The sequence below is a fragment of the Peromyscus leucopus genome, chromosome 5 (assembly GCF_004664715.2).
Source record: "Peromyscus leucopus breed LL Stock chromosome 5, UCI_PerLeu_2.1, whole genome shotgun sequence".
Classification (NCBI taxonomy): Eukaryota; Metazoa; Chordata; class Mammalia; order Rodentia; family Cricetidae; genus Peromyscus; species Peromyscus leucopus.
Window position 1 is genome coordinate 47,611,894 of NC_051067.1, and position 13,048 is coordinate 47,624,941.

The window sequence follows — 13,048 nt, forward strand, 5'->3', positions numbered from 1 at the left end:
GTTATGTTAATAAAACATACCCATAGACTAGAGCCTGGGTATTCATATTCTCTTCCAAGTCTTACAAGTTGCTCTACCTGCATGAAGTAAAAGGTCATAGTCTTTATCTAATTTTTTATTTTGAATCATTTGAGACTGCTTCTGTGACTTGTACCTGCTTGATGTGTGTACAGTTGTGTAATTATGCTAATTGAGGCTTATGCATGCTGAAACCATGTCTTATTTGGTCCTGTTCCATGAAAACTGAAGTAATTATAATGAGTTATCAAACAACTTTTGAAAGAACACAGCACTAGTGAGTATGTTTCAGTGAACACAGTGCTTCACAGAGCAGGAGTCATCTCTCTGCTTCTCAGTCTTGAGAGAAGACAGATAATAGATGATAGATACACACAAAACATACCCATGTATACACATAAATATATGTAAAGTTTTATATATAGGTGAGTGTGTGTGTGTGTGTGTTTGAGAGAGAGAGAGAGAGAGAGAGAGAGAGATTTTCCATGGAACTCAGGTGTCTTAGATAGCTCCAACTGTCAACTTGATATGACCTATAGTCATCTGAAGGAGTCTCAATTGAGGGATTTCCCGGGTCAAATTGGCCTGTGGCCATATCTGTAAGGAAATGCCTTGATTGGTTATTGATGTGAGAGGGACTAACACCCTATGGTATACACCATCTTCTGCAGGATGTATAATGCAGCTTGCTTAACACAAGCCTATGAGCAAGCCAGAGGGCAAGCCACAGCATTCCTCAATGGTTCCTGCCTCCAGGTTCCTTCTTTGAGTTCCTGCTCTGACTTCCTGCCTTAAGTTCTCTTGGTGATGGATTGTGACTTAGAAGTGTAAGCCAAATAAACATCTTCCTCTCCAAATTGCTCTTGGTCAGTGTGTTTTATCACAGCAACAGAAAGGAAACTAAACACCAGGTGTGGTGGTTAATCCTGATTGTCAGGTCAGTAGAATTTAAAAGCAACATGAAAACAAAATCTGGGCTTGCCTGTGAAGGATTATCTAGATAAAGTTGATTGAGATGGGAAGAATATTTAAATGTAAACAGCATCATTCCCTAAGGGCGAGAATTCAGGACCGAACAAAAAGGATAAAGCAAGAATTTATTGAGCACAAGCACTCATTCTCACTACTTCCTGAACATATGGTGACCAGCTGCCTCAACTTCCTGCTACTGTGACTTTCTTACCACGGTGGATGACTGTACCTTGTAACTGTGAACCAAAATAATCTCTTCCTTCCTTATAGTACCTATTTTGGGTATTGCATCATAGCAATGAGAAAAGTAACTAATATACCAAAGCTTCACACTTGCTAAGGAAATGGTATAGAATGGAGTTACATCACCAGCCCGCGTATTATTACTCACACATTACATGTTCTGGTATTTTTGTCTCTTTGTTCTTGCATTTTAAATGGGGTAGCAAAAATAACAACAAATCAAACAAACAAAGCCCTTCTTTCTGTTAATAATGACACAACAGCAAATACTGAATTATTTGTAAATAAAAGAAATTTTTTTTTCTCATGGTTCTGGTTCAAGTTCCAAACCACAATCCATGGAACTAATTCAAGGCCCAAACCAGGACACATGGAACTGATTCAAGGCCTAAACCAGGAAACATGTGCACACACCATGCCAGTCAGCTTTCTAGTACTGCAGCAAAACTTTTTAGACAACCAACCTTTTTACTTTTGGCTTACTGTTTCAGAGATTTTAGTCTGTAATCAGTTGGCTCTGTTGATTTGGGATGCTATGGCAAGGCAACACACCATGATGGAAAACAGTTGAGAGAGCAAAGCTACTCACTGTAACAAGAAAGTGAAAAAGAGAGACAGAGGAAGAATCTAGGATTGTACTATCTTCTTCAAGGGCATATCCCCAGGGAATAGAACCTTCCACCAGGTTCTATTTCTTAGTTTTCACCACTCCCCAAGAGCACCAAACAAGAGATTACACCTTTAATCTATGGCCTTTTAAAGATCCCAACATCTATAATATCTACCCTGTGTTGTCTCTCTATTCTTTAAGGTACTAGTATTCAATCTTATTGCTTCATGATTATGGCCTCAATTAATTGTTATCACCTCTCTAAACTCTATAGCCAATTACATTTCTACTTCTTAAACTTTTCTCAATGTAGCTAGGGTTTATGGTAGTTTAGTAAAATAGTTGTTGTAGATTCTCCTCTAAGATCCATTATTTTATTAGGCATGGGTATTTGGATAGGTTTTATGGAAGAGAAGTAAAATTGTAAGAGCCAGAAGAATAAGGGGATTGCTATGAGATTGGTTGTCATATGAATGTCAGAAACTATACCCAGAAAGACTCATCAACATTACTGCCTAAACATGAGCTGAACAAAAACAACAATAATAGACATGCTAAAGTGGTTGGTCCGACCCTACATAAGGGACAACGGGCAACTGAAGAATGCTGAGAATGGGAAGAGTACAATTGGCTATCCAATACCAAACAGTCAGCCCTGAAAACATATATACAGGTAACATTATACAGACTGAAAAGGTTGTGCTAATGTACTTAGGAATATGTGTGTGTGTGTGTGTGTGTGTGTGTGTGTGTGTGTGTGTGTGTGTGAGTGTGTGTGTGTGTGTGTCTGTGTGTGTGTGTCTGTGTGTGTGTGTCTGTGTGTGTGTGTGTGTGTGTCTGTGTGTGTGTTCGACAACTATTAGTAAAAAAAAAGAGGACATGAATTTTGAAAGAGCAAGAACAAATATATGAAAGGGTTTACAGGGAGGAAAAGGGAAGTGAGAATATGTACTTATATTAAAAATCTCAAAAATAAAAGAAACAATATTTTAAATGAAAAAAACATACCTCCAAGCTGGAATCAAGCTCCAATATGAGTTTCAGAATAGACAAACTCTATACAAACCAGTATTTGTTCCATTGTGAGAAATCACACACTAGGAGTTATGGGAATTCCAGAATAAACAGAAATTCAACCCTGGCCATAAAATAGATTAATGTCCAGTGCCTTAAAATTTAGGGGAAAAAGTCTAAAATGATCTTTTGGACCAGGTACTCGTACACAGTCTCCTAGCATTCCTCCCCCCACCCCACTCCCGTCCCAATCTATGCTATACCTCCTCCACTGATGTTGCTGCTTCTGCAACCCCTTCTTCCTCTTCTTACTCTGTTTTTAAGAATTCTTCTGTATGGTCATCAACTCTTGGAAGTTGGCATCCCACTAGCATATAAGAGGACTAACGCCGTATTTGTTTAGTTACACCAGAAACTGAATACCTTTCTACGAAGAAACACTGTGAAGTAAAAGTCAAAGAAGAGGGAAGGGGCCTCGGCTGGGGACCTGTGCAGTCATTTGTCCTTAGAGTCTCCTCCTAGTTATGGGAGGCAGAGCTTCATCGGGGCATCTGAGAAGGGCAGGCAAGTAGAATCTCCCCATCTCTCTGGTCCTACGACTTCAGTGAAGAATCCCTTAGACATTTCCCCTAGGTTTAGTTATAAGGTATTTAAAAATAGATTATGGGGTCCCTTGTCCATTTTGCTCTTAATGGCAATGCTTCTGTTGTCCATTCTGCTAATACAGATTAGGATATAGAAACTGTAGTTAGTATCCATTTTGAAGACAAATCAAGAAAAAAGACATTCTTTATTTCTTAGATATGTTTTTTCTGTACACTTCAATAAATCTTTCTGATTAAAATGGCCTGCAAAAATCTTTATTCTGTTATAAGCTGTGGCTCCAGTAGAATTCTGAATGTCAAAAGAAATATTTATCAATATATTTGATTTGAGGAATCAAATATGTTCTGGAAAAAATAGATAATGTCTACATTTTAAGTACTACTGGCATTCCAATATTTAATGTTATTATTAATTTTGTTCATTAATTACTTTGGGACATATAGAATGCTTTATTTTTCACACAGGCTCTGAAAAATAACCACGTATTAGATGTCTGATATTGTTCTAAGATCACTGCTGTGATCGTCCAGTTAATCTTTAGAACAGAATGCTAAGATGCATGCTAATATTGTCACCATTTTATAGTGAGTAATCTAAGACTTGCAGGCATTGATTATGATACCTAAGATCACAGCGTATAATAATACAGGAAAGCTTCCTGCTGAGGAAGTTTATATACCCTTGTAGACATCTGCCTCAACAGACAACGCATAGCAAAGCACTTTTAGGTAGAGAGCTGGAGAGGTGCCACTGTCATTGTGGGGGGAGCATGACTTGACCCACAGCATCCACTCCTGTTCCCTTTTGTCCTCAAATACCTTCCTCTAGTTGAGAATCTGCTCTTCTAAAAATTAAATCCTACTTCCTTATGTACCTGTGTTCTGGAGGCAACTCTCTCTTCATTTAGCTGCACTTGTGTAAGGTTGGGAAGGTAGAAGTAACACATGGTGCTCTTCCTGCTCTCTGGCCTGTGGCTGCTGCAACAATGGCCTGAGAAAACTGGAATTTCTATAGCAGCGTCATAATGTCCACTCACCAAGTTCATGGGCACAACAGGTATGTACGGTGGCAATAACATACCACTTGCTGCCCATCCTCTTGGCGAGAAAAGAGGCACTTGATGTGGCCTTATCAGCAGCCTCCCTTTTCAGGATTATAGCTAATGTTCTGAGACCTTATATTCCATAGGCCTCAGGGAAGCTTCTCTAAGGAAAGGCAGCGGCTCGGCCAGGATCCATTTAGATGGAGAATTAACCTGTTGCTTACTTTTGGAGTCCGTTTCTCCAGTACTGAATCCCTTTTATTAAATCGCTTTCCGAATAAAGTATATAGACTCATCTGTTCTTCTGAGGTTCACCCTGGCAGTACCCCTGGATTCCCAAGCAAAGAGGAGTAATATTTCTATCAAATAGTGATGACTGCCTTTGATACAAGGTTGGGAAAGGGATATTCATCAGGGCTGTTATCAGTTCCTTAGAACGTGCTGCACTTAAACACAGCAAAATCCAGGTTTTTCTCTTTGTAATGTGTGTTATCTTTTTTATTTTATCAAAGTTTTCAATTCTTCTCAACCGTGTACTTTTTCTTGCCTTTAGCTTGTTTCATTGCAATTTAACCATTTAAATACTTTCTATATTCTAAGGAAATTAACTATTTTCTTGAACAAATACTCAAATGTGTGAGAAAGTCTCTAAGACTATAGACTATATTTTGTTTATCCATTTATCCCCCTGGTTTAGTCTAGAACGAAGCAAAATATGTGATATACATTATCCAATACATGAAAGAATTTCCTCCCTTCTACATGCCATTGTATACAAATATCTGACTCTGACTATGACATCATAGTGAATAAAATAAACACATACCATCTCTTGGAGAACTGCCACAATGAGGAACATTTATACTTGGATATAAAAATTTAAGAAGCTGGAAAATATTATGGTTTTTTTAAGTAAATGAAGCAATCACTATAAAAAGCATATTATACAATAATCATAATAATAGAAACAGGGCTGTGAGCACACACTGTGAACAGTTATATTTTGCAAATAAGTTATTTTTCAAAGGAAACAAACAGTTCTTGTTAATGGAACAGCGAGACAATGGTGCTCTTCCCAGTTCTCTTTGATAAGAGGGGTCAGCTGGAGAGATGGCTCAGCGGTTAAGAGCACTGGCTGCTCTTCCTAGAGGTCCTGAGTTCAATTCCCAGCAACCACCAGTTGTCTCACAACCATCTGTAATGAGATCTGGCTCCCTCTTCTGGCCTGCAGGCATACATGCAGACAGAATACTGTACCCATAATAAACAAAATAAATCTTTAAAAAGAAAGAAAAGGGTCTGCAAAGACAAAAACAACTTTCTATGCACAAAACTAGATAGTTTAATTCTAATTCCTAATTCACCTTTCTTTCTTCTCTATGCCCCTCTTTTTTTTACTTTTTAGCTATAAACTTCCAAAATGTTAATAATCTAATTCCTGTGAACCCAAAAATTTCCTAGCTTTGCCCTCTTTGAGTTTCCTAGTTCACATCTCTGTTGCTGAAATAAAACACTAACTAAAAGCAACTTGGGAATACAGGGGTTTGTTTGGTTTACATGGACCCATCACAGTACATCCTTGAGAAGGTGAGAGCAGGGGCCCAAGAGAGGATCTGAAGGCACGAACTGAAGCAGAACCCTAGAAGGAGACTACTTACTGGCTGACTTTACAGCTTGCTCAGTCTGCTTTCTTGCACTACCCAGGACCACCTGCCCATAGGTGGCACCACCCACAGGGGACTCAGCCTTCCCACATTAATCATTAATCATGAAAATGCCCCCACCAACATGTACACAGGACAATCGGATGAAGGCAGTTCCTCAGTTGGTGAGTCTAGTCTGTGTCAAGCTGACAAAAAGTAACAAGCACAAAGATTTTTCCCACTTTGACTTTTGTCTTATTTGACATAGCAATTTCTGTGCTGACTCATCCTATATCCCTTCCACTCCTAATCTTAGTGGACATACAATCCTCTGGTATGTCATAGTGCACTTGCTCCTTGGTTCTCTGATAGTTATTAAAGTTAAGACCATTTGACCACATGGTGTTTACACATTGGGCCTGTCCACAAGTTTTGGTTCTTTCTTAAGCTAATATTCTACTCCCAGAGTAATATGAGCATGATATCAGATGCTCTGAGGCATAACTTCTGAAGTACACATCTCAACTCTACTACAACCTAGTACCATTTGAATGTTACAAATATTTCAAGTAAAAAAAATATAGCTGATATAAAAAGCAATGAATTAACCACAGAGGTTTAATCTCTGTGAGATTATAAAAGAAACATTAAAGCTCAAAGTACTATAAACATCTCAAAAACAAAACAATAACAAAAGCCAATTATACATCTATGGACCTCAAAAAGAATGAATTAGTTGAAATCCCAGATAGGAAATTTGAATAAATAGTTATAAAAATGTTTAAATAGGGCTTGGCAAAATGACTTAGTGGTTAAAAGTGCTAAATGCTCTTTCAGAGCATCTGAGTTCAGTTCCTGACCCAGATCAGGTGGCTCTCAACCACCTGCATCCCAGCTCCATGACATCTGACACTGCAGGTATTGTGGGCACCAAAACTGTGTGCACATACCCACAATAGATGCACATACATAAACAGATCATTAAAATAGATCTTAGCAAAAGTTTAAGAAATAAAAGTGAATGTCAATGAACTCCTACATTAATTTGAAGGGAAATATACATAAGCATCTAATCGAATAATAAAGTCAGTTCAAGGAAAAGAAATTCAATAAGCACACACAAAAAAAACACAAAAATTTAAAAACAAAAGCTTTAATAAATCAAATAAAAACCTCAACAGAAAGCCTGACTAATAAAATTAATCAAGTGGAATGCAGAATATCAAGAATGGAAGACATGATACATTAATTGGAACATCTAGACACTTACAAAGATAATATAATAAAACATGAACAAAACACATATTTTTATGGGACACCATTTTAGATGAATTTACAAATCATGGTGATGAAGGACAATGACTCCCAACTAAAGGCACAAGCAATATGGTCAAGCAACATAGCAGAAAACTTCCAAAATTTGAAAAAAGACATGGCCATTCAGATTGAGGAGGTATTTCGAACACTAAAGAGCCAAGATAGAAAAGAACCTCTCCATGTCATATTCTTAAAAAAAAAACTACACATAGAGAACAAACACAAATACTGAACGATGAAAGAGAGAAGCACAAGGACACATACAAAGGAAATAAAGACATCAGAATTATGGATTTATCAACATAAACCCAAGCCTCCGAAAGAGCATGGAATATTGTATTCCAAGCACTGAAAGATAATAATTGTCAACCCAAATTACTATATAGAGCAAAAATATCTGTCCAAATTGAAAGAGGAAGAATAACTTTCCACAATTAAAACTACCTTAAAGAATTCATGACCACTAAACTGGCACTACAGGAGACATGTGAAGTAATCCTTGAAATAAACATATCCAGCAGGCAGCAGGAAAGAATAAATCATGACAGCAGTGAATGATAAGACACAAAACACTACAAAATCAGCAAACACAGACAGACACTAATGGATACCTTTCAGTTCTAACTTTGATTATTAATGGGATAAATTCCCCTAATCATAGGCACTGGCTCAAAAATCTACTTATTGCATCAAAGAATCAAACCTTATTATCAAAGACAAATAGAGCTTTTGTGTAAAAGGATGGAAACTCTATTCAAATCAAATTGAACTAGAAAATAAGAAGAAAACTCTGTCCTAACATCTGGGGAAAAAATCTCCAACCAAAAATCAGTCAAAAGAGGTAGGAGGTCCCTTTGTAATGATTATAACATTAAGAAGGAAATTTTTAAGTCCTATAATTGAAAATGAAAACACAGAACACCAAAGTCTGTGGGATGCAATGGAGCAATACCAAGAAGAAATTTCATAGCTAAGTCTATATTTTAAAAATCAGAAAGGAGACTGATGGTAGAACCAGGAGGCCAGCAAAATGGCGCAGACTTGGGATACCAAGAGGAAAGTCTATTACTACTAAAACAGGGATGTTGGAAATTACTGTTATGGACAGAATACCCCATGAAGCCTCTCTGAATCCACATGACTCACGGTTTGCTGCTCAACTATGGTCTCTACTAAAAAATGGAAATCAATTGTCCTTGCGAAGCCAAAGCTGAGGAGATGAGTGTACCACAGTGATGACTACATTAATTTCTTGCATTCCATTTGCCCAGATAACATGTCTGAATACACAAAGCAGATGCAGAGACTCAACGTTGGTGAGGACTGTCCAGTATTTGACAGCTTGTTTGAATTCTATCAGTTATCTACTGGTGGCTCTGTGTCAAGTGCTGTGAAACTTAATAAGCAGCAGACAGACATTGCTGTGACCTGGGCTGGGGCCCTGAATCATGCAAAGAAGTCTGAAGCATCTAGCTTATATCAATGATAACGACTTGGCCATCCTGGAGCTGCAAAAGTACCACCCTTGGGTACTGTATATTGACATTGATATTTACCATGGTGATGGCATGGAAGAGGCCTTCTATACCACAGACTGGGTCATGACTGTGTCCTTTCATAAATACAGAGAGTACTTCCCAGGAACTGGGGACCTATGGGATATTGAGGCTGGCAAAGGTAAGTGCTATACTGTTAACTACCCATTCTGAGATGGAATCCATACAACTTCTATGAAGCTATTTTCAACTCAGTCATGTCCAAATTAATGAAAATGTTCCAGCCTAGCACTGTGGTCTTACAATGTGGCTCAGATGCCTTGTCCAGAGATTTGTTAGGTTGCTTCAATCTGACATGCTATCATGTCATCAAAGGACATGCTAAGTGTATGGAGATTGTCAACAGTTTCAATTTACCTATGCTAATGCTGGATATACCATTGTAATGTCACTCAGTGCTGGACTTTGAAATAGCTGTGGCCCTGGACACAGGCATCCTTAATAAGCTACCATACAATAACTTCTTTGAATACTTTGTACTGGATCAAGCTTCACATCAGTCCTTCTAACACGGCTAACCAGAATACTAATGAATACCTGGAAAAGATGTAGCAGTGGCTCTTTGAGAACTTGAGAATGCTGCCTCATGCATCTGGGGTCCAAAGGCAGGCAATACCTGAGGATGCTGCCCCAGATGAGAGTGGTGATGAGGACCAAGAAGACCCTCACAAACACATCTACTCCTCTGACAAATGTGAGGAAGAATTCTCTGATTCAAATGAGGAGGGAGGAGGTAGTCACAAGAGCTCTTCTAATTCCAAAAGAGTCAAAACAGAGGATAAAAAATAGAAAGATCCAGAAGAGTAAAAAGAAATCACAGAATAGAAGAAAACAAAGGAGGAAAAACCAGACGCCAAAGGGATCCAAGAAAAAGTCAAATTGGCCTGAGCAAAATCTGTGGATCTGGCCTCTCACCTAGTTCCTCACTTCTCCCCAATCTCTCAGATTTTATATTTTTTCTATTCGACTATGTATGTATTTATATAAAATACATTAAATATAATGTCCCCAGGGACTATACAAGAATCAGGGACCAGAGTCCAGGGCAGTGGTGCTGGGGGAACTCTTCCCAAAGCTACCTTGTCCATCTTGCTCCAGGACTTAGTTTTGAACTAAGGGTCTAGGTGGAAAGTAAACAATAGGAAGATAAATCCTAAACTGCCAAGTTCCTACTTAGGAGCTCTGTTAAGTTGTCCATATTAAGCTTTCTGGAAGGGGTGACTGGCTCTTCTGGGACCCTTTATTTTCAGCCTCAGGTAATCTCAGCCATTTTTAGATTGGTTCTATTTATACCCTCCCACTGGTCTTGGGCAAGCAGAAAAACTCACATTGCCCTCTCTTCCCCCAGTTCTGTATGTGGAGGTAGTTGGCCTAGCTTCCTTTTTGAGAAATTTATATTTTGTGACTCTTTGTAATAAAACAACACATTTCTATAAAATAATTTAAAAATAAATAAAAATTAAAAATCAGAAAGATCTCAAATAAGTTAATGATGCACCTTAGAGCATTGGAAAACCATGAAGTCAATAGAAGGAAGGAAAGGAATGATTAAGATCGGGGAGGATATGCAGTAAATGGACATGAAAATGCCTAGAATTAAAGAACAAAGAAAGAATTGATTTTTTGAAAGGGTAAACAGGATTGATAAGCCCTTAGCAACATTAACTAAAACAAAGAATGAGAAGACCCAAATAAAAAATTAAAGATGAAAAGGGAGGCATTACAACAAATATGAATGAAAATATACATGTCTAAAACCTATATTCTATTAAATTGGAAAAGTTCTAAAGAAATGGATGAATTTTTAGACACATAAGACCTGCCCAAAATTAAACTAATATGAAATGAATTACTTCCACGGATCTACAACAAGCCATGAGACTGAAGCAGAAATTTAAAAACAACAAATCTTCCAAAGAAAAGTCCAGGTCCAGATGTCTTCATTGTTAATTTTACCAGGCAGCCAAAGAACTAATACCAAAGTTTCATAGACTATTCCATAAAATAGAAAGGGAAGGAACATTGCCAGATATCTTCTACAAAGCTAGTATTACCTTGGTACTAAAGCCAGATAAAGACACATAAAAAGAAAATTACAGAATTTTGTCCCCAGTAAACACTGATGCAAAAAAAAGCTAACTTAATCAATTCAGAAAGACACATCTTCTCATGATAAAAAGTTCTGAAGAAAATAGGCATGGAAAAACATATCTCAAAATAATAACAGCTATATATAACAAATGTATAACCAAAATTATACTAAATGAGATCAAAACAAAACCATCACCACTAAAATCAAGAACAAGCCAAGAATGCTTACATTCTTTTCTTTTAATGTAGTGATAGAAATCTCAACTAGAACCAGAAAATAAGAGAAGGGAATCAAATGAATCAAGTAGGAAAGGAAGAATTCAGAGTATCCCTATTTGGAAATGTGAGCCTATATTTTAGACACCCTAAAAACTCTACCAGAGCTCTTTTTCTGTGGCACCTCCTAAGTAGTTGCTGTGTCAAGATGAAGCTGAATATTTCCTTCCCACTCAGAAACTCATTGAAGTGTGCAATGAACACAAGCTTCATACCTTCTATGAGAAGCGCATGACATATAAGTAGCTCCTGACGCTCTGGGTGAAGAGTGGAGGGTTTACGGGGTTCAAATGAATGAAGGAAATGAAAAACAAGATTTTCACATGAAACAAGGTGTCTTGACCCACAAGAGGAGTGTGCCTGCTCTTGAGAATGAGGCATTCTTATTATAGACCAAGGAGAATAGGAGAGGGGAAGCACAAGTGTGTTCTGGCTGCATTGTGGATGCCAGTCCAAGTGTTTTCAACCTGGTTACAGGGTTGAGGGTGGGAGGGGCTATTCCTGGGCTGATAGATAGTACTGTATCTCAGGAGCTGGGACCCAAACAAGCTAGCGGAATCTGAAAACTTCTCAGTCTCTCTAAAGACAATGATGTCCACCAATACATTGTCAGAAAGCCATTGAACTAAGAAGGTAAGAAGCCCAGGAGCAAAGCATCCAAAATTCAGTGTCCAGGACTCAGCATCTTGTTACTCCGCATGTCCTACAACTGGGGCACCTGTGTCATTGTTCTGAAGAGACAATGTACTGAGAAAAATGAGGAGAGGGGTGCGGAATGTTCTAAACCTTTGCCCAAGAGAATGGAAGAAGACAAAGAAAATGCTAGGAACATATTGCCAAGAAATGTAGGCTGCCATTCCTGAAAACCTCTACTTCTAAGAAGTCCAGGCAAAACTAAGGCTTTAAAGTAACAAATAAATGATCAGACCTTGAATCTTTACAAAAAAAAAAAAAAAACAAAAAACCCTCTACCAGAAAGATACAAAAGTAGCATAGAAAAATCAATAGTGTGGTGGTGGTGGTTAGACTCTGTAAGAAAAGAGTTAATGGACATGCCTTTGGGGAATTATCTTTGTTATTGTTCTGGCTAGTTTTATGTCAACTTGACACAAACTAAAGTCATCTGAGAGGAGGGCACCTCAATTGAGAAAATGCCTCCATAAGATCAGGCTGTAGGGATGGGCCTGTAGAGAATATTCTTAATTGATGGGGGAGGGCCCAGACCAATGTGGGTGGTACCACCCTGGACTGGTGGTTCTGGGTTCTATAAGAAAGCAGGCTGAGCAATCCATGAGGAGCAAGCCAGAAAGAATCATGGCTTCTTTCTTCCTCCACGGCTGCTGCATCAGCTCCTGCTCTCAGGTTCCTGCCCTGTTTGAGTTCCTGTCCTGACTTCCTCCAGTGATATGGAAGTGTAAGATAAATAAGCCCTTCTTTCCCCAACTTGCTTTTGTTCATAGTGTTTTATCATAGCAATAGTAATCCTAACAGGACAGTTATATTGTCTGAGGAGGGAAAATATGTTCACCGTGAAAAACACCATCACATGGTGATAGAGAAAAGAAACTAAGTTTGTTCTTGCTTCTTGACTGCGGATGCAATGAAACCAAATGCTTCAAACTTCTGCCACTTGACTTCCCTGTTATCATGAACTGTACCC

At 38.2% G+C, this 13,048-nt stretch overlaps 1 protein-coding gene and 1 pseudogene across 7 annotated transcripts in view; both read left to right on the forward strand.

Moving 5' to 3' along the window:
- Nucleotides 1-13,048, forward strand: part of Hecw1 (HECT, C2 and WW domain containing E3 ubiquitin protein ligase 1) — a 282,149-nt gene that overhangs the window by 139,800 nt on the left and 129,301 nt on the right. The window lies entirely within an intron of this gene.
- Nucleotides 5,795-9,980, forward strand: LOC114685333 (annotated as a pseudogene).